The sequence below is a fragment of the Felis catus genome, chromosome B1, assembly GCF_018350175.1.
Source record: "Felis catus isolate Fca126 chromosome B1, F.catus_Fca126_mat1.0, whole genome shotgun sequence".
Taxonomy (NCBI): domain Eukaryota; kingdom Metazoa; phylum Chordata; class Mammalia; order Carnivora; family Felidae; genus Felis; species Felis catus.
This window is the reverse complement of record NC_058371.1, coordinates 107,668,686-107,692,420: the sequence shown is the minus strand read 5'-3', so window position 1 is coordinate 107,692,420 and position 23,735 is coordinate 107,668,686. Positions and strand designations below refer to the sequence as shown.

The 23,735-nt window shown below is 33.7% G+C and overlaps 1 long non-coding RNA gene across 2 annotated transcripts in view; it reads right to left on the bottom strand.

Moving 5' to 3' along the window:
* LOC109499014 overlaps positions 1-21,060 on the bottom strand; it is a 34,700-nt gene extending 13,640 nt beyond the window's left edge. For both annotated transcript variants that reach the window (XR_006596838.1, XR_006596837.1), the window contains exons 1-3: positions 20,438-21,060; positions 17,667-17,791; positions 4,755-4,828 (exon numbers count right to left, since the gene is read on the bottom strand). This is a non-coding gene — a long non-coding RNA (uncharacterized LOC109499014). The remainder of the gene's footprint in view (positions 1-4,754; positions 4,829-17,666; positions 17,792-20,437) is intronic.
* Positions 21,061-23,735: the final 2,675 nt, after the last annotated feature.

The window sequence follows — 23,735 nt, the reverse complement described above, 5'->3', positions numbered from 1 at the left end:
TTCTAGCAGGGTTTTTTTTGGTGGAGTGTTTTGGGTTTTCCTTGTAGAGTATCATGTCATCTGCGAAAAGTGAAAGGCTTACTTCTTCCTTGCCAATTTGAATGTCTTTTCTTTCTTTTTGTTTTCTGATTGCTGAGGCAAGGACTTCCAACACTATGTTGAACAACAGTAGTGAGAATGGACATCCCTGTTGTGTTCCTGACATTAGGGGGAAAACTCTCAGTTTTTCCCCATTGAGGATGATACTAGCTATGGGTCTTTATTTTACTTTTCTCATTTTTACTTTTTTTTCTTTTTTGTTGGTAGAGGGTAGCAATCCACTGTTTGAATCCCCTTTTTCTGATCTCAAATGTTTGATGTTTGACAAAATTCTCCATTCTTCATTTAACATCTATTTTATTCATAATTCATTATTATTTTTTAAATTTCTTTATTAAAAGCTAGATGTTTTGCATGGAAAGTTGTAGAGATAATTTAAAGTCTTTCCAATGTTACCTTCCTCCAAAGATTTAATTTTGCTCTCCAGCATGACATTAAAGTGTACACGCATATCAATTTATGAATTTGGGTCTACTTTGAAGCTGGATTTCAGTCTTTGTGAAGATTGGATTATAGCTTGTTCCACCTTAAAAGGAAGTCTGGATGTGGTGTTTACCAATATTTCTATTACTTGGCAAACCTTGAACTCTAATTATTGACTCCTCTTAGCTAGCCTTTTCTGCTAAGTTTTTAGTCCCTTGGCCCTGTTTATTAAACACTAATGCAGAACACTGGGTTCACCTCTGTGTTCTTTTCTTATTGCCAAAACTACCCCCTCAAATCCTAGCTGCTTTAATATTTCCAAACTCCAAGTTTTATGCCCACAATTATGTCATGTAGCCCCCCCCCCCCAAATTCCACTCAGGTTCCCAGCCTGCTAGCTTCAGATTTCTATTTCCCTTTTTATCCTTTTGGATCTGGAATGGTTAAGAATTAACAAATACTTCAACAGATAGAACTCCAAAACTGGCAATGTTCATGTCAGTGCATCTCCCTTTTCACCAGAATCTTGGCCTCATGTGTCCTGGTTGCCTTGTGTTTCTCAAACACCTTGAAATAGATTGTGTGTGTGTGTGTGTGTGTGTGTGTGTGTGTGTGTAAGTGCGTGTGCATGTGCGTGCATACAAGTGCTAGCACATGAGTGTGAGTGTGCATTTTGTCCAGCTTTTCTACCTGTTTTCCACAGGGGCTATTCTGAATTAAGCTGAAGTGTTTGTCTTAGTCAGGATTCTCTAGAGAAAGAAAACTAGAAGGAGATATATGTATAGAGACAGATATATGAGATTTATCATCAAAATTGGGTTATAGGGTTATGGAGAACCAGAAGTCCCATGATCTACCCATTGTAGAGAATCAGGGAAGCCAGTGGTGTATTTCAATCTGAGTCCAAAGGCCTGAGAATTGAAGGCCGATGGTGTAAGTCCCAGTTCATCTCCAAAATCAGGAGAACCAGGAGCCCCACTGTCCAAAAGCAAAAGATGGCTATCTCTGCTCAAGCAGAGGGAGTGAATTCACCCTTCTTCAACGCTTTTGTTGTATTCAGGACTTCAGCTGGATTAGATGATGTCCACTTGCATTGGGAGGGTGATCTAAGCTTAGTTTACTAATTGAAATGCTAATCTATATTGGGGACACTATCACAGACCCACCAAGAAACAATAATTTACCAGCTTTCTGTTCATTCCTTAGCCCAGTTAAATTGACACATAAAATTAACAATTGCATAGGCTTTTCCAAAATATTGGTATGCAGTTTTTGGTTATTCATAAAAGATAACCTTTCTTTCACAATATGACTGTTACATAAACTGTTCTCTTTACATGAAATGTTCTCTTCCCGTTTTAGTTCACCTACCACCTCATCTAGTGAATTACTTCCTTTATTTTTTATACTTCTCATTCAATTTATTCCCTGTACTACTCTAAAAATGTATATGCTATATGTCTGATATTCTAATGGTATATAATTAAAAATAACATTTTACCAGTTGAAGTGTTATCAATATTCTTATACTGTGCTAAATAATGCAAAGTCTGTAGATGTTTTAAACCTGATCACCTGCCACTCAAAATTATTTCTGTCTAATTTTTAAATTTGATTTTTAAACCAACATATCATTATTATTATTAATTATTTAAATAGCCAATGTGTGTCTGGTTTTAACCTTCTTATCAAATTTATTACATTTCATCACTCATCTGAAATATTTTTCTCTTTATTAAAGTATATTATTGATAAATGATCTCATATTTTGTTAAACAGAAAATATATTAATTTTGCCCTTGCTCTTTAAAAACTCACTTCTTTGGGGGTGCCTGCGTGGCTCGGTTAAGCGTCCAACTTTGACTCAGGGCATGATCTCGCAGTTTGTGTGTGTGAGCCCCCGTAGGGCTCTGTGCTGAGAGCTCAGAGCCTGGAGCCTGCTTCAGATTCTGTATCTCCCTCTCTCTGTCCCTCCCACACTCACGCTCTGCCTCTTTCTCTCTCTCACTCTCTCTCAAAAATAAATAAACATTTGGGGCGCCTGGGTGGCACAGTCGGTTAAGCGTCGGACTTCAGCCAGGTCACGATCTCGCGGTCTGTGAGTTCGAGCCCTGCGTCAGGCTCTGGGCTGATGGCTCAGAGCCTGGAGCCTGTTTCCGATTCTGTGTCTCCCTCTCTCTCTGCCCCTCCCCCGTTCATGCTCTGTCTCTCTCTGTCCCAAAAATGAATAAACGTTGAAAAAAAAAATAAACATTAAAAAAAATTTTAAATTCACTTCTTTGGATCTAGACTTTTAAACTTGCAGTATTTCCTCTCAGGTGTGTGTGTGTGTGTGTGTGTGTGTGTGTGTGTGTGTCATGATTCCTATGAATGTTATTGAAAAGATCACTTTGGGGGTGAGCCACTGGGTGGTTCAGTCGGTTAAGCATCTGACTCTTGGTTTCGGCTCAGGTCATGACCTCACGGTTAGTGAGTTCGAGCTTCATGTCAGGCTCTGTGCTGTCTTCCTCTCTGTCTCTGCCCCTCCCTCTCTCTCAAAATAAATAAATAAACTTAAAAATAAAAGGAAATAAAAGATCTCTTTTAATTTGTTTTTTAACTTTCAGGTGATCATTTTTTTCTGACTGCTGTTTTATCCTCTGTTTTGGTGTTTTTTAAGTTTTTGAGTTTCAGTGTAAGTTTTGTAATTTTATGTTGTACATTTCTTGGCAATTGTAAAAAAGCTTAATATCTTTTTGAAAATAATGTTTCTGCATTATTTCTCTTATCTCTTACTGGAACAATGTTATTCTGTATATGAGACTTTTCTCATTGTCTTCCTTGTACCTTAATAATATCATGATTTTCTATTCCGTTTCTGGAATGTATTTCTTAATGTCTTTGTATCTTTTTTCAAGTTTATGGTTTTTCTTCAGGTTTATCTTCTGTACCTTTAAAGAGTCTATTATGCTTTATAGCTTGTATTATGTTTTTTATTTCTAGAATTATTTATTTTTAAAATACTCTTGGACTTTTTTTGTGATGCTTGTTTTTAGTCTATCTCAAAATCTTTTAATTTTGATATAAATTATCTAAATTTCACCTCTTTTGTATTTGTTGTAAAATTTCCAAAAGCAAACAATTTTTGTGTTGTTTGTTTTCCTGTTGTCCTTTACTCATCTTTTTTAATGCATAATATATGCATTTTTAAGGCATAATATATTTTAACATTTATTTATTTTTGAGAGACAGAGAGAGACAGTGTATGAGCAGGGGAGGGGCAGAGAGAGAGGGAGACACAGAATCCGAAGCAGGCTCCAGGCTCTGAGTCGTCACCACAGAGCCCGATGTGGGGCTTGAACTCACAAACTGTGAGATCATGACCTGAGCCAAAGTCGAACGTTCAACTGACTGAGCCATTCAGGCGTCCTGCATAGTATATATTTTTGACATAAACTCAAATACTCGTTAAATTAATCTATATACATTAAGTTCTGGTTTGAATAGAGAGAATTTGAAAATGCTTCTTCCAGTTGGCTAAGTGTACTGGCAAATCAGAAAACTTTAAATAAAAATGTCCCCAGGAATTTTATTTTTAAATAGCTAATAAAAGACAAGTTAGTTTGAGCCATAATATTTTATGAGTTGGCTTGTCCACAGACCAAATACCATTTGTTTATCCTTCTACTTTATACAAAAGTCAGGACAGGAAAGATCTTTTTTAAGACATCTTCTTTACAGTGAATTTATTTTTTCTTCAATTTTACAATGAAGATGTTTCTTTTTGTGACCCTATCTTTTTACAGACCTATTAGATTCCCTAACACAGGCAGGAATTATCATCTGTCCAGCCCAGAGGGCTTTCTGATATGGAGATTCCAACCTCATGTGTATGAAAGTCATGACAAAAGTTTGTTTAATATTTTGAGTGATGCCAAATAATGTCAGTTATGGTAACAGAATTAAAATATAGTTCAGTAAATATCTATTTGTCACATCTATGTTCAAGGCAGTATGCAGATGCTGAAGGAGGATAATATACCAAATGGGAAGACCTAGTCTCAAACCTCAGTTTAACTAGAGAAGCCAAAACGAATGCACCATAACTCTTATCCAAAGCAGAGCATATAGGTATTCTGGAGTCATATAAAATAGGAGTCCATAATACTACTCATCTTATTTGGATACTTGTGTGAGTAGAAGGTGATATTATGATGACTACACTGGTACAGCAGGCACAATTTGGGACTTACCTAGGCAAACTGGCAACTCTGTATTGATTTATGACATCAGCATAGAGTAATATAAGAGTGAAAGGAGCTTCCTCCTGGTAATACAAAAAAAGGGAAGCATTTTTGTTTATTGCTGTCATTTGATTTGTAAAAATGGGTAGAAGTACTACAGGTAAAAGTTATTATGGGAACACAAACTAGTACAAGAAAAGATATTTTAGCCACAAAAATGTAGATTTCTACAAGCAATGAAAAGGTTTATTTAATATATATTTAATACATAAAGATGGATATTCTTACAAGGCTCCCGATCCTAACAGAGACCAGTATTATCCTTAGTTTAAGTTTGACAAAATAGCCTTGAGAAAATGAATCTCATGTGCAAGTGTACACATATATTAAATTACAACACAGAATTCCAGTCCCGGTTAAAATACAGTTGGCAAAAAGTAGGCTGTATGAGGAGACAGTACAGGTTGTGATGAATTTGAATGCTAACCTAGTGAAAGAATATATCATTTTATAGGCAGTATTAATTCATTTAAAATACAATTAAGGAAATGGTATGTTTTTTCAATAACAAGATATTTATAACATACTGTAGGGAACTGCAACTATATAAGATATTTGGGGTTGTATGGAAGCCAATTTGTCAATAAATTATATTTAAAAATTATATAAGATATTTGTATTGGAAGTATTTTTTTTTAATGTTTATTTATTTTGAGAGAGAGAGAGAGAGAGCAGACAAAGGAAGAGCAGAGAGAGAGGGAGAGAGATAATTCCAAGCAGGCTCTACACTGACAGCCCAGAGCCTCACACAGGGCTTGAACTCATGAACTCTGAGATCATGTCCTAAGCCAAAATCAAGAGTCTGGACCTTTGATGAGCAACTCAGGCGCCCCTGGAGGTAAATCTTAATGCAAGAATAGTGATATTCTCATTAGACATTGCTGATCTTGTGGGATTTGTTGTTTCACTTCTCTTTGGAAAAAAATATGTTCAATCAGTGCATGGTGCAGATGCTAGTGTTGACAAGGAACAATTACGGATAAGTCAGAGTAAGGAACTCCCCTCTGTTTACAGCATGCCATATGCCTCATATAACACTATATGAACTAGATGAAATTTAGGACAAAGTAATTTCTCAAAATGACTAAGACAGTTTGGTTAATGTCTTTGATGTCAGTAATAGAATAACAAACTTACATGAAAAGTGCATTAAGTAATGACAATTAGATAATTGATCTTGAAATGTTGCGTGAATTGTCCTAAAATATCAACTTTTGTTCAAAGTCTTGATAATCATTATATTTTCATGTATTCCTTAAAGCTGTTCTCTGATTGTTTGGTATAAACTATTTAATTTGATCTATATAAAAGTAAAAAATGGTCTCTAAGCTACTAAGAACTTTTTCTTTTAAAAAATCAGATTATATTAAAAATGTGCAATATACCACTGTGAAAGGGTAAATATTCTCAAGTTCAATTTCTCTAATTACCTAAACCTTTTGTCCTCAACTTCATTAGCACTGTGCTAAAGAAACTCTTTGAAAGGAAACTTGAGTTATCATAATCCGCATTTGTTTTCTTGCATTGTTGTGCTCCCACATTTGTTTGCTACACTAAAAAATCATAAGAACTTTCTCTGACCCAGTGGGAAATGTTTAAATATGGGATACCATGTTAACTGTATCTGGAATGTGGTCATTTATTGTCTGCTTATATGAGATGCTTTGACTCTATTCTCTTATAAACATTTATTAAAATCTCCTGATTTTTTTAACTTTTATAACTTAAAATTACCGAATAAAATTACCTAAAATGTAGCAGCACTATTATTTTCAGATTCTCATATGTCTGGCTACCTAGACTTTTAAATACTTACATAAATATAAAATGTTCTTTGCTTCCCTATTTTTATATTTCCTGTTCCTCTTTGTCCAATGTTTCTCCTAGATGTTCTTTTGCTGTTCTGTTTCATAAATGTAATCTTAACTGTTACCTCTGGAATGTTTTGTACACATTTTTCTAAATATTTTCTCTACTGCAGTCAGCCCCCCAGTGTATTCCTGTTCATTAAATATTTTATTTTCATTTCTGGTGTACCTTGTCAATATGCATATAATATGTACCAATTCAATGGTCTAAGCTGTGTGTAACTGGCATCTCAAAAGGATATGTTGAAGAGAATGAGACATAAACCATATGTGAAGAGTTAATGAAAGGGAATGTTCCAAAAATGATGAATATCATGCTCAACAAATTCAAGAATCTTAGTAAATATCAAATAAGATAAACAGGAAATCACATCTAGTCACATCACAGTAAGAATACTGAAAATCAAATGCACTAAGAAATCCTTAAAAGCAGCCAGAGTTAAAAGACACAGTAACTTTCAAGTGGCAATAGAAATATTGATGGCTTTTCTTTACAGAAAATTTGAGGGCAGTAGAGACTGGAAGGATGTATGTAAAATACCAAAAATGACAATAACAACAGCAGCATCAACAACACCTGCACATTACCAACCTAGAATTCGGTACCTAGCAAAATAGCTCTCAAAAGTAAATGAAGATATTAATAAACAAAAATAAAAATCTGTTTTGTTTTTGTTTTTGTTTTTTTTTTGGCAATAGGTCTACATTACAAGAGAGAGTATAGTAACTTCTTCAGGATAAATTCAGTAATTCCAGATGGAAGCAGAAAATTGCACAAAAGAATGAAATGTGCCAGAATAGGCAAACATACAATTAAATATAATTATATATTTACAAATATTTAATTAACATATAATTATATTTATAAATGTATATTATATATTTATAATATATAATTGTAAATAGAATCACACATTTAATGTATATAAACATGTAATTAAAAGTACAGTAGTTTGTAGGAGCAATCAGAACATCTGGTAGGATTTTTTAAATATATAGAAGTAAACTTCATGACAAAATAATGAAAAAGATGTTATGGGAAAGTGTAGTTAACCTATGTTTAAGTTGTACTATAATGGGGCATCTGGCTGGTTCATTTGGTAGAGCATCTGACTCTTGATGCATGAGGTCATGATTTCAAGCCCTATGTTGGGCATAATTTAAAAAAATCCTAATTAAAACAAAGTTGGATTATAATAAGTGAAGTCACCAGAAGAACCAATAAAATATTTATATAAGGTATATGCCTTAAAAAATAAAGTAAAACAATATATACCATGCTAACAAACTTAAGAAATGAGGACTATAGAAGCAAAGTACATACGGGACAAAAAAGAAGGAAAAAGAGCAAATGATAGATTTAACCCAAGTATTTTAGCAATTTACAGTCTTTACAAATGCATTTAATTCTTTAATTAAAAGCTAAAGTTTGCCATACTAGATATAAACAAATTCTGTTTTTAGAATACGTGTGTTAAAAATAAGAACACAACTAGTTATAAAGTAAAAAGCTGAAAATCCTAACTAGAAGAAAATTTAAATATCTTTACTAATATCACAAAAGTAGATTTAAATGCCAGAAGTATTAAAGATACAAAAGGACACTTCACATGAAAAAGTCAATCAGCAGAAACTATACTAATAATATGAATTCAAAAACATACTTTTTAAGAAAGGGAACATGAGAGAAAGGGAAATAGATAAGTTAACAACAGATATTTTAACACACTTAGATAATTAGGTATTTTAAGACATTTCTTCTTTTAGATAGTGGTAGAACAAAATCAAAGATCAGTAAGGACATGACAGGTGGAGTTTATTTCTAGAATGCAAATATCTTTTATCATTTGTTGAAATCACACTAAAGTGATACAATTCAACACACATAATGATAAAATATCCAGTAATTTAGGATTAGAAGAATTAGAAATTTTCCAAATGTATGAAGACTACCTGTACATAACCTATTGGTATATTATAATTAATAGTTAATTATCCAACCCATTCTCCTCAAAACAGATAAAAGACAAATATGTATTTTTATTCATTCTTTGGTCACCATTAAGAGGAAATTCCAAACTAGTGTAATAAACAAAATAAAGATTTTTTTAAATGTATGTTTATTTAATTTCAGAGAGAAAGAGAGCACAAGCAGGGTAGGGGCAGAGAGGGAGGAAGGGAATCCAAACAGGCTCTGTGTTATCAGCTTAGAAACCAATGTGGGACTCCATCCCATGAACCATGAGATCAGTACCTCAGCTGAAAACAAGAGTGGACTGAGTTACCCAGGTGCCCCTCAAAATGTTACTTATAAACACAGAATGATGAAAATAGAACTATTTATTTACGTAATATCTTGCTGGAGGAGGTCATCATGAGGACATAACCTCTGGTTGACTCATGAGCTGGTCTTGTACAATCAAAGGCTCCTTACTCTTCTCCCATCTCCTAGGAAAATTCAATCCACCCTTCATTCCATAAGGGAGCAATTTTCATTCCATAAGGATGCAGCTTTGAGAGAGCAATGTGTAATTGAGACCACCTGGGCAGGATACGTGGCTGAACCCTATTAAGGTCTCTATATAAAGACCAAAGATTCTGCCATACAGGTGTGGAGATCTAGTCGCCTTGCAACCACAGAAAACACACCTCGTAAGTAAGTTTCCTTACTTATTAAAACTACCAACCCGCATTTGGGAGTGGCCTCTTTCCTCAGTCTCTTCCTGCCCTCAATATAAAGGGGCTGGTTTTGAATTTCTCCCAAAGTCCTGAGGTTGCGGATCAACAAATCTGTTCTCTCCAAAAATCAAAATAGTTTTTGAAATGTTTCTGTTTTTAGCTTTTTTTTTTAACGTTTATTTATTTTTGAGAGAGAGAGAGACAGACAGGTTGAGCAGGGGAGGGGCAGAGAGGGAGAGAGACACAGAATCCATAGCAGGCTTCAGGCTCTGAGCTGTCAGCAAAGAGCCCAGATTGGGGCTCAAACTCACAAACTGTGAGACCATGATCTGAGCTGATGTCAGATGCTTGACCGACTAAACCACCCAGGAGGCCCTGTTCTTAGCTTGTTTTTAAAGGGAGTTGTGAGCTTTCTGAAATACATATTTGTAAAATGCAACTTATTCCACATACTTATAATTAGAAAATATATTTATCTTCACTTTGATGTTTCAAATAATTTTTTCTAATTAGGAATTTGCAAGAATTAAATTATATGTTGAATTTTACTTTAACAATTCTTAATATATTGGGTAAAATGTGTTGGGGAAAAAAGAGCGATTACCTTAAATAATCATTTAAATCACAACATATCAAATAGATAACTTTATATATTATTGATAAAGGAGCTATAATAGTGTCCTGGATTTTCATATCTAATTCAAATGTTTCCATATTTTCTAAATTATTTCAATAGCTCAATTTGCTGATGGCCTGCTATAACGTGGAGGGGTATTTTTTGAGATCTTCTTTTTTAATATATGCACTTACAGCTACAATTTTTTTTTCTGTAAGCACTGATTTAGTTGCATCCCACAAATTTTGGTATGTGTGTGTTCCTTTATCATCTCAAAGTATATTCTAATTTTTCTTTTGATTTCTTTGTCAACCATTGGTTATTTACAAATGTGTTTTGTAATTACCACATAGTTTTAAATTTTAATTTTTTTTGGTATGCGTTTCTAATTCTATCCTGTTGTGGTGTAAGAATATACACTGTATTCTTACGGTGCCTTTAAATTACTTGAGACTTGTTTTATGGCCTAGGATTTGGTCTATTCTGTATTGTGTTCCAAGTATACTTGAGACCAACCTCTGTTCTGTTTTGGTGTAGAAAGTTTTATTGATGTCTATTCTAGTTAACAGTTTATAGTTAGTTTAAAGTGTTGTTATGTCTTCTATTTCTTTGTTGATCTTCTGCCTAGCTATCCAATTAACTATTTAAAAGTGGATTATGAAATCAACTATTATTGGGTTGTCTGTCTCCCTCAATTCTGCCGTGTATTTTATGTTTATTCATATTTTTAGGGACTTCATTCCTATATTTAGGGGCTTTGGTTTTATGTGCATATATTTTTTGTAATTGTTAATCTTCCTGATGGATTGTCTCTTATCATTTTTAATGATCTTCTTTATTTTTAATACCTTTTTTTGCTTTACTTTTTTAATAGTTCCATATAAGCTTTATTTTTTAATTTTTTTAATATGAAATTTATTGTCAAATTGGCTTCCATACAATACCCAGTGCTCCTCCCAACAGGTGCCCATCTCAATGCCCATCACCCATTTTCCCCTCCCTCCCACTCTCTATCAACCCTCAGTTTATTCTCAGTTTTTAACTGCTAGGAATTTACCCAAGGTATACAAGAGTGCTGATGCATAGGGCACTTGTACCCCAATGTTTATAGCAGCACTTTCAACAATAGCCAAATTATGGAAAGAGCCTAAATGTCCATCAACTGATGAATGGATAAAGAAATTGTGGTTTATATACACAATGGAGTACTACATGGCAATGAGAAAGAATGAAATATGGCCTTGTGTAGCAACTTTTTTGTTTTAAATCTACTTTGATAGCATTATAGTCATTCAGCTTTCTTAAGGTTACTATTTGAATCTATTTTTTTAACCTTTTATTTCCAACCTACTGATATATTGAATCTAAAGTGTGTCTCCTCTAGACTTGCATTTGTAGCATCTTGGTTTATTATGAGGGATGATGACCTCTGGCTTTTAGTTAGAGTAGTCACTTCACATTTAAGGATATTGTTTATATAGTCGGATTTGCATCTTCCATTTAATTTTTTGTCTCTATGTGGCTCATATCTTTGTTTCTTTTAACTTTTATTGCTTTCTGTTTCTTTCCGTATACCATTTTAATTACTCTAAAGAATTTTAAATATATTAAGCGTTGTTGTTTTCCTAATGGTTGTTTTGGGGCTTACCATATACATTTTAACTTATCAGAATATGCCTCATATTTAAAACAGTACAATTCCAGGGAACATAAAAATATTTCTTCTTTAGGGCTTTATTATCCCTGCCACCTTTTGTGCTATTATTGATATACATAATACATCTATATATGCTATAAACCAAAAATACTTTGTTGGGAATATTACCTTATGTAATTGTATGTCTTTGAGAGATGAGCAAAGAAAGAAGAACAAGTTTATATAGTCAGAGTTTGTTATATTAACCTTCTTATTTACAATTTCTGGATTCTCTTCATTTGTTCTGTGGATCTGAGTTATTGCCATCTTTTATTTCCTTACTCCAGTGCAACTTTGTCCCCACTCATGGCCTTCTACTATTGTTTTTTTTTTCTATATGTTATAGGCCCTACAATTAAATTATATACTTATTTTAAAAATTTAATCCCTTGATAAGTCACTTAAGAGAATAAAGGAGAATGTATACTGTCTTTTATATATACATGATTATATTTAAGGGGCCTCTGTGTGTGTGTGTGTGTGTGTGTGTGTGTGTGTGTGTGTGTATTTAAATTATTTGCTTTCAACCTGAAGAACATCCTTTAGTATTTCCTGTAAGGCCTTGTGCAAGCAATGAATTCTCTCAGTATTAGTATATTTGAGAATGTCTTTTCTTTGCCTTCATTTTTGGAAGATAATTTTGCTAGATATCATACTCTGGACCAATAGTTTTCCTTCTTTGAGCACTCTGAATGTCACTCTACAACCTTTGGCCTCTGACTTCTAATGATAAATCAGCTGTTACTTTCATCAAGGTTTTCTTATATGTAGTGAAGGTATTTCTCTTGCTGCTTTTAAGATTTTCTGTTGTCTTTGTCTTTTAATATTAAAAAAAAATGTGATTTAGAACCCAGGAGTGCTCTTATTAGTTGTCTCTTTTCCTGGTTCTCTCCCAGATTGACACTCCAGCTTGACAAGTAGAGAATTGTGCTGGGGCACTAGCGTCTGGTTTTCTTGGGTAGTGTTTCCCAACGTGGAACCTGTTCCTTATGAATAGCCTGGAGCAAGGGCACCTAAAGATAAACTACTCTCTGCATAAGGCAGAACGTCTGCATTATGATCAGGTGCTCTGTGGAAGGGGCAAACTTTCAGCTACCCTTGCATGGATTAGCGTTTTTGAAACATGAAGCTGATCTGCAGGAGAAATGCTGGTGGCCTGCCCCTGCAGAGACACAGTGGCTTTCAGCCAGGAGCTGGATGGATTGAAAGCCCATCTTCTTGGTCACTCTCAGCTCCTCCCTTGGTCCTCAAAGCCAGCAACAGGGGATCAAATCCTTTTTACACCCCCTCACTCTGATCTTGCTTCCATCATCACACCCCTTTCTCTGATCCTGACTTTTCTGCTTCCTTTCTGAACTTTGAGGGCACTTGTAATTACAGTCAGACTACATGGGCCATCCTCATTTCCCTATTTTAAAGTCAGCTGATGAGCAAACTTAATTACATCTGCAAACTTAATTCTCCTTTCTCCTATACTTTTACATATTTGTACGTTCTTAGGATTAGGATGTGGACTTTGGGGGCCATTATTCTGCCTACCATAGTTGCACATCTCAAACTGTTTAACCAGCCCTCATAATCTTTCATATAATAAACACAGCCAAAATACTAACTTAAAGTACCTATATCATCACCCACGTGAGGTTTATGTTCTTTATTTACATCTCACACAAATATCTAAATTAAGCTAAGTGATCATGTGATATTGTCTCAATGGCCTTTCTCCATCTTTCTCTACCACTCCTAAATTTCACCTCTTTGTGAACAGATCTTGAGACTTTCTTGGCAGTTACTCATATTCTAAAAGCTTCACCTCTAATTCCACCTCAACATGGTTGTTGGTTTGTTTAATGGACCAGTGTAGGGTCTATATTTGTGAATGTTGCAAGTACACTTAAAAGGAAAATGTGTTCTGCTGTCATTGGCTTTAGCTTTCTGCAAATGTCATTACTTAAAATTGGTCGATAGCTTTCTGCAGAGTTTCTTTATCCTTACCGATGGTCTGCCTAGTCATTCCACCAATTGCAGAGAGAGAAGTTGAAATCTTCAACTATAAGTTTGGGTTTATCTATATTGTGGCTTAACCATTTCTATTTTTGCTCCATTACTTTGAGGCTATTTTACTAAATGCATAAATATTAAGCTTTATTATGTGTTTTTGGTGAAACAATTGCTTTATTGTTGTGCAGTTTCTTTTTTATTGACATATAGTTGACACACAATGTTACATTAATTTCAGGTGTACACCATATTGATTCAACAAGTCTATATACTATGCTCTGCTCACCCACTAGTGTAACTGTCAGTGACCATGCAAAGCATTTCAATACCATTGACTATATTTCCTATGCTGTACCTTTTATCCCTATAACGTATTCATTCCATAATGTAATGACTCTTTTATCTCTGATAATAATTCCTTATATTGTCTGTTATTACTCATACTAATATAACTATTCATGTTTTCTTCTGAAATAGTTTTTGAAGTTTTTGAAAAATATACCTCTTTCATCTTCTTAAATTTTATGTATCAATGTATTTAATCTGTGTTTCTATTAGATCGCATTTAATTGAGTCTCTAATCGTTTAATTGGCATGTTTAGATCATTTACATGACATGTAATTACTCATGATTATAGTAAATATAACATTTTCTTGGAAGTTAATATGCTGTTGGTCCTTTATTCCCTTTCAGTTTTCCATCTATGTTTTGATTCATTGGCAATTTTATATTCAATATATAATATTGGTTTATTTTTCAATTTATATTTTTAATTAATTATAGTCTGCTTTTAAGTAATATTATACCATGTAATGTGAAATGTAAGAAACTGACAACAGTATAATCTCCTCCTCCCATGACTTGTGATACTACCCTCCCACATAACTGACAGGACAGATATGTATACCCTAAGAACAAAAACTGTCTAAATAACTTAAATTACTTTACAAACCAGTGAATTAAATATATAAAAATAATTGTTAAATTTATTCAATTCTGTTGTAATTTTTGCCTCAAATCAGAATTAATATCCTCTTTTTCTTAACATGAGAAATAATTTATATAAGAAATGTTCTCTGAAACATATGTGAAACATCGTGATTAAGAATATTGGAGGATAATGCCATTTAAATAAAGGAGGAGTTGTGTGTTTCTAAGTGGTTCAAATGTATTGGAGATGAAAATTTAAGATTATAATATGGCTACCAATTTTCAGAAATTTGGGATTGGAGCGTAGGTCCTAAAGTGTCCATTCTTCCAGGAACTATTGCACTTGAGCGCCAGATGGACTTAACTTGATGCTTTCTACAGTTATAAAATTAGCTTCAAAATGTCAACATTTTTCTTTCTTGTCTCCAAATAACTACATTTGATTTTGCCTAAGAATGTTCTCAAGTTTTTTTTTAATTGACAGTGCTTTTATTTTTAATTATTTGATAACATGTTAAAATTATATTTTATTTTTTGCCTAAAATAAAGATTAAAACATTATTAAATATAATTTATTGTCAAATTGGCTAACACACAGTGTGTAAAATGTGCTCTTGGTTTTTAGGGTAGATTCCTGTGGTTCATCACTTATATACAACACCCAGTGCTCATGCCAACAAGTGCCCTCCTCAATGCCCATCACCCATTTTCCCCTCTTCCCGCACCCCCTATCCACCCTCAGTTTGTTCTCTTATGGTTTGTCTCCCTCCCTCTCTATTTGTACCTACTTTCTTCTCCTTCCCTTCCCCCCATGGTGTTAAGTTACTCAAGATCCACATATGAGTGAAAACATATGATACCTGTCCTTCTCTGACTTATTTCACTCAGCATAATATCTTCCAGTTCCATCCACATTGCTGCAAATGGCATGATTTCATTCTTTCTCATTGCCAAGTAGCATTCCATTGTATATATAAACCACATCTTCTTTATCCATTCATCAGTTGATGGACATTTAGAATTTTTATTTTGTTTTTATAATTGTTTTTATTTAATCATCTGTAGATCTATAGTCAAAGTAATACCAAACCAGTAGACCCTTTGGCAAATTTTTCTGATTTTTTTCTTCACAACAATAGTCTAATCGCTCTGAAGATACCCATTAATTAGTCTTAACTAGAGAAAGAATATTATGTTGTAGATAAAATAAGATAAAATATTCAAAACAAAATTAATGTAGAAATAACAAAGAGATATTTGCACTCATGACCACTGTTTTCACTCATGACCATTTATTGTTTACATGAGTTAACTCTAGAAATATTGCATTTATCTGGATAGATCATACAAGTGGGCTCAATATGGTTTTGGCATTGCCATTAATGCTCAGTTTATTAATCAGGCTTACTTTTTAATTGATGTTTTTTTATTTGTAATCATAACTTACCTAATTATTTAACATGTGTGTTAAATATTTAATAAATTTTTATTTTCAAATCGTGGATTATGATTCCTCTGTCCAAAAATCTTGTCAAAATATTTAATGTGTGGTCACATAATTAGAAATTTTGACATAAGTTTTAAAATGCAAAAGAGGGCTAAAATGTTTTTAAAATCTCTATAAATTATTTTAATCCAGTTGTGATATTATTTTCCATTGGTTGTAATCGGGAGTGTAGAAAAAAAAACTTGTAAAGATTTTATAAATTCTAACTCCATTGACTAGAAAGGAAAAGTAACACTGTGTGGTAAGGTGGTTTTTCAAGCATTTGCAAAATAAAATCAAGGAAAAATAAATCTTACATGCAGGCAATAGGCCTTCCATGAAGGCAGTGGGAGTTGAATTGAAATGAACATTGAACCATTTGCAAATGCACAGATTAATGAGTTTATAGAAAATTGTCCCTAACAAAGAAAGACTATCTTCATCAAATAGTGTGAGGCAAGAGAATGGGACACATTATGTTAATATGAACATATTCTATTATGCAAGGGAAATTGGAATCATGTCAGTCAAAGCTGGAGAATTTCTTTTGGTCTTTAGAAAATTATAAATGTTCAGAGGTGCTCAGAGAATAGAGATATGAGAGTTGATATCAACATTCCGTTTGTAGTATTCTTCAGCATATAAATTTTTGCATGTTTACACTAACATGTGAAGGCCTATGTGTGCATATATGTGTTTCCATGGTCCATAATGTATGTTTGATAATTATCAATATGTTAGTTGACTGTCTAGTTTTGCTAAATACTACACAGACCTGTAAATCTCTGTTAATTTAAATGGTTTAAGTTTTGTTTCAAGTTATTTTGATAAAACTATTCTTTTTAATACAACTGCATGATATTTTATAAGAACTGTAGTTTCATAAGTTTACAAATTTGACTTCTTGGATTATGAATGTATTTCAATAGCAGCATAGCAGTGTAGACCAAAATAATTGAGCTAAGTTTTATATCTGAAAAACCAGGGCCAATTACTGGCATAGGGCATTCTCCTATGTTTGAAGGCAGGCTCACAATAGGCACAACTGTAGCTCAGTAGTAAGCCTCTGACTGGAAAACCAGATCGAGGGAACTACAGTGTTTTAATGAATATTTCTCTTTCCTGATGAATTACTCCTCTTTATTTTGGAAGTTTATTTCAGTCTAAGTAACTGAGATTGATGATGATCCTCCACCAGCCATCTGTTCTCACTTGCCATGACCACAGCATCCTAAATTATTTTCAACAGTTTTCAAAACATTTTACAATGTTCACGTTTTAGCTTATATTCCAGGTTACATACCATCTAAAATCAGGAGGAGTGCAATGAATCGTCACAAAAAAATTAGTAACAATCCCCATATTTATTCTGCAAATATTAATCCTCAAATTTTTGGAAAACATTAAAATCGATTCTGTAATCAGCCATGAATTCTTTACTCAAAAGGTTGAGACAAATTAGGGGCACTATGACATGCTCTTTGAGTAAGTAAAACACAATATACATAAAAATATGGATACATTAAATATATGAATATTTATATATGCATATATGTGTATGCAGGCACACATGTAGCAAATTACCACAAATTGGAGGCTATTTTCAGCTTGTAGAGGCAGCTGCACCCCTTGACTTTCTATTTTTCTTATATCTTCAAAATCAGCAATGTCAGGTGGAGTCTTTCTCATGCTATTGTCTCTCTGGTTCTCTGTAAATAGAAAAGAGCATTTGCTTTTTAAAGACTTGTGATAAACTAGGCTCATATGGAATATCCATTGTAATATCCCATCTTTAGGTATTTACACTTAATTCTAAATGCAAAGTCCCTTTTGCCATGTAAGCTAACATATGCAATTCTGAGGATTATAATGTGAATATCTTTTGAAGTCACTACTTTGAATAAATTGCCCATGGAACATGAAATCCATCTAAAAATATCAAAAGCCATTTGATTCAAAATTTGAAAAATTACACATGTTTTTATTTAGGGTTAAGATAAGCCACGTAATTAATATTTTTAAATTAATATTGAGTAAGCATATATGTTTTTGGCAATGTATACAAAGGACTATGAACGAAAACATTTATAAATTTTCTCACTAATATTAAATTTTTTAATGTTTATTCATTGTTGAGAGACAGAGAGACACAGCATGAGTGGGGGAGGGGCAGAGAGAGAGAGGGAGACACAGAATCTGAAGCAGGCTCCCCGCCATGCGGGGCTTGAACAACGACTGTGAGATCATGACCTGAGCGGAAGTTGGACGCTTAACTGACTGAGCCACACAGGTGCCCCTCTCATTAATAGTAAGAATTTTGGTCACTGAAAACTGTTATGTGACTGGAAGGCAAGCTAAAGCTCATATCTAGATTATATAAGTTATGTCTACAAATCAATTATAAGTGGTCCGAGAACTCAATTGAAAAAAAAAAAAAAGGTAAAATACTTCAATGCTCACTTCACAAAGAATAAATACAAAAATCTGTTAACATCTGTAATGGTTCTCAATGTTATTAGTCAGAGGGAAATGCAAATTAAAATCTCAATACTATACAGCTACAAGATTTAATTTCAATTTTAAAAAATGGAGCCCCTAGGTGGCTCAGTCAGTTGAGCATCTGACTTCAGCTCAGGTCGTGATCTCTCAGTTTGTGAGTTCCAGCCCCACATCAGGCTCACTGCTGTCAGCCTATCAGAATGCAACCCACTCGGACCCTCCCTCCCCCTCTCTCTGCCCCTCCCCCACTTGCACTTTCTCAAAAATAAATATTTTTAAAAAGTTTTAACACTGACTTTGATAAAAATTCAGAATGACTGGTCTTGGATAATCAGTACAGCCACTTTGAAAAACTATACAGCAGTTTATACTAATGCTAAATATACACCTTTCTTATGACCCTAGATATATATGTATTAAAAACAAGAATCTATATCCACAAAAGACATGAAGAAGAAAGTTTGCAATTTATTTTTATTTAATATTTATTTATTTTTAAGTAAGCTCCAGGCCCAACATGGGGCTTAATTTCACAACCCCCAAGATCAAGACTCCCATGGCCAACCACTAAGCCAGCTAGGCACCCTTGCAATTTATTTTTAATACTTATTTATAATAGCTTCAAACGTGAAACAACCAAATCTCCAACAACACTAAGTTAAATAAACTGTGATATATTTATACAATGGAACATTAAACTCAATAAAAAAATTACCACTACATACAACATGTGTTGATCCACCTAAAAATAGAAGAAAAAGGGCCTACAGAAAACAGTATATAGTATGGGATTGTACATACCTATGTGAAATTAAAAACAAGTGTAAGGGGCACCTGGGTGGCTAAGTCAGTTAAACATCTGACTTTCAGCTCAGGTCATGATCTCTTGGTTCTTTGGATCAATCCCCACATCAGGTTCTGTGCTGACAACATACAACCTACTTAGGATTCTGTCTCTCCCTCTCTCTTTCTCTCTCTGTCTCTTTCTCTCCACCCCCTCCCCTACCCCGCTTGTGCTCTCTCTCCATGAAAATAAACAAGTAAACATTAAAAAAAAAAAAAACTAAGTCTCTGGTGATAGAATTCTGAATAGCAATTCTGCAGGTGGTTTAGAGACAGAAATGTGACATGAGAGAAGCTTTCCTGGAATTGAAAATGTCCTGTATCTTGATATGGGTAGTGGTCACATAAGGATATTTATGTGTAAAATATTATCAAACTATACAACATATGTAACATCAGTGCATTTTACTCAATGTGTGTATCTCAAAAATATAAAGAAACCCCTGGAGTGATATTTGTTTGTGTGTTTAGTGCCAAGGTATGGGGTCATTTTCCAGGAAGTCTGATTTAATTAGGTAAGTATGGATACAAAGTCTGAGAGTTTTTTAAATGGTCTCCAGGTAATTCTAAAGTTTAGTGTGGTTAGAGAACCGCTTTTATAAAGACTATTATAGGACTGAAAGAGACTGCTTGAGGACTAGATAAGCAGCAATTTGGTCAGGAGAGCAAAAATGATACAGACTACAAAGGTGAGCCAAGGGGACAAGGCACTTTGAAACGCATCAACAATACTGTATACAAACGAATCATGACCAGTTGACACCATCCTAAAACACTGCAGACGTTTCCAAAGGCCCAGGCTCTCTGAGGTGGCTACTAGGCTAGATATTCTCCAGGTACCATTGGACTAGACTAGACTGCCAGTTTCAGGAGATGGAAGATCACAGGTGGGCACATTTAGTCTCCTAGCTGCTGCTTTCTATTTGTATTCTTGGTGTTTCATCCTAGCAATGTGCAATTGGGAGAACACACATGCTGATGGAAAGGGCATGTAGCAGGAAGGTCCTACATACCTGCTGTTTTCTCTCCTCTCTTTTACTAGTCTTTTACAGCCTAGAGTTCCAACCTCTGTCACCCCACCCATGAGAGCCTTCTATAGTCTTCAAACTACTGCTTTCTATTCAGTCTCTATTTCCCTGGATGAAGATTGGCAAATTCTTTGAAGGAAGAAGTGTATTCCTCTTAGTTTTGAAGTTGTCTACTACTCAACTCCTTGACTCTAATAAATTAAAATAAGACCAAAACATCGTCATCGCTTTATGTATTATCTTCAGCTTTATAGTAGTGGAAGAGTTAGTCTGTTTTAAACTATGGTGACCTGGAGAAAAAGTGTGTAAGATTGTATTCTTGATGTAAGAAAATATAATGTTACTGGCATCTTTATACCCTTCCCAGGTAATGAAAGGATACTGGGACAGTGTAATTTTTTCTTCCTATTAATATGATAAAATAATCGTTTATATAGATAGAGAACATAAGACATTATTGCTGTCTATGTAGTCATGATCATATATATTTACTAATATATTTTCTTTGTTTTTTAAACGTTTATTTATTTATTTTGAGAGAGAGAGAGAAAGAGAGAGTGAGTGAGCACTGGGGAGGAGCAGACAGAGATGGAGAGAAAGAATCCCAAGCAGGCCCCATGCTGTCAGTGCAGAGCCCAATGCAGGGCCTGAGTCAAGACAAGAGTTGGACAATTAACCAACTGAGCCACCCAGGTGCCCCTTAACTAATGTATTTTCTATTATAAGTGATTCCCTTTTCATTTCAAGTTTCTCATAACCATGTGGGATAATTTTCTCTCTGCCTTTAATATTTCTGTAAGTACAGATGTACTATTCATGAATTATTTCTGTATCTTTGTCTGAAAAGCTTCCTTTTATTCTGTTTCAAAAATATTTTCTTTAGTAGGGAATCTAGGCTAGCAAGTATTTTCTTTACTAAGAAAAATATCATTATATTGACCCTGGCTTTCATTGTTCCTAAGAAATCCGATTTCAATGCAAGTGTTATTTATTTGAAGTCAATCAAACTACCCTGTACTAATTTTTAAATTTCCACATTGTCTCCATTTTTGTCAGTTTTTCCTAACAAATGAGTATTTGCTGCTTAGTGTTTTAGGGCTTTTTGAATCTGTAACTGTGCATTTTATACACTTTTATATTTCTATAACTTAAGCTAGGTTTTGTTTATTTTTCAGATATATCTACAAGTTAATTATTTCCTTGGTTCTATCTTTTCCCCCACTTATTTTTGCATATTTTCTTTAATTGAAGTATAATAAGAAATTAAATAAATTTAAATATTTAGAGCATGACACATTTGTACATATGTAAGCATCTGTATAGTCATCACCTAATAAAGGCATTTAACATGTATAACACTCCACTAAGTTCCTTTATGCATCGTCCTAGTCAATATCATACCAAAGATAACAATTTTTATGTTAGTAATCATCAACAACTTTTGCTCTTTCTTGACCTCATATGAACTCCCACTCTGACAGGGGGAGATAAGACTCTCATCTACCATCCATTCACTTAATTGTTAAATTGGGTTTTTCTTATTGCGCATTCCATCCTGTAATTTCCTGGCCTACAAAATGATTTCGTTTAATTCACACACATTAATGGTCACTTGGTGTGAGGTAACGTTCTATGGTGACGCATTAACTTATACATGACATACATGTCAAATATGCTTAGTATCCATAACTATAGTATCATACTAAATAGTTTCAACTACCCTAAAATACCTGGTACTTTATCTACTCAACCCTCCCTTCCTCTTCCCACCCAACTGATGGCAACCACCCATCTTTTTTCTGTATCTATAGGTTGGCCTTTTCTAGAATATCCTATAAATGGGATCATGTAGTAAATAGTCTTTTTAGGATTGGTTTGTGTAACTTAATAATCTGCATTAAAGATTCACCCATGTTTTTGTAGAATTTGATAGCTCCTTTTTTAAACCACTGAATAGAATCCCAGTGTATGGATGTACCAGTTTTTGTTTTTATATATTCACTTTTTCAAGGATAATCTTGGTTTCTTCCAGTTTTGGGTGATAATAAATAAAGCTAATTTAAATATCTATGTGCAAATATTTTTGTGTTGAAGTAAGTTTTCAATTTGGTTATGTAATACCTAGAGGTACAATTAGTGGATTGCATGGTGGGATTAAGTTTAGCTTTGTAAGAAACTATCCAATTGTTTTCCAAAGTGGTTGTACCACTTTTCATTGCCCTGACAGTGAATGAGAGCTCCTGTTGCTCCATATCCTTGCTAGCCATTGGTAGAGCCATTTTTTGGGGTTTGTTTGTCTAGCCATTTTGTTGTTGTTGTTGTTTAGCCATTTTAATAGGTGTGTAGGGGTATCTCATTGTTGTTTTAATCTTAACCTCCTAAGACAAATTATGTTGAACAAATTTTCACATGCTTATGTACCATTTCTATATCTTCTTTTGGAAGAGTCCGCTCAGATTTTTTGCCCACTTTTAATTGAATTATTTGTCTTCTTATTACTAAGTTTTAGGTGTTGTTTATATATTTCAGATACAAGTCTGTTAAAATGTATGTGTTCGGCAAATATTTTCCCAAAGTCTGTGGTTAACTTTTGGATTTTTTTCTTTGAACATAATTTTAATATTCTATTACTCTCTGTCTTTCAAAACTCTGCATTAATGTACTTTGTGCAGAATATTTCATATTTCTTTTGTTAAGTGTTCCTTAGATTCTGAAAACTGAACTTTGTCAGTTATGGAAACTTCATGCATATTCCCTTTTTTTGAAATTTTATTTTTATGCCCTTGCTCTTTATAGTTATTTTCTCATTTCTGTTTTACCTGCTTTAGTTTCTGGAATAATGGAATTTCTATTAGTCTATTACTGTAACTTCTAGAATTATCTTCTAAGTGTACAATATTCACTCTTTTTATTTTATTTGGTTAAATATGTGTTTAATCTATCTCTCAAAACATCTATTTTTTCAGCATTTATTGTCTTTGTATACATCATCTTCTTTGTGTGAATGCAACATGTTTTATTCTGAAGATATTGAGTGTCATGTTTTATTCTTCTCCATATATCATCTTTATTTCTGCCTATTTCCCTTCAAGTATATATAACCATTTCATATTTGATTGATATTTAGTTCAAATAAACAATTGTCTTAATTATTTTTGAAATAATTTGAAATGTTTATTTGAAATGCTGTATGTTGCCTGGGTTTCAAAAAGAAACTGTTGACGACTTTAATGAAAAAGCCACAAAAACTGTCCAAATTTTTATAGCCTATATCTTGGTGATG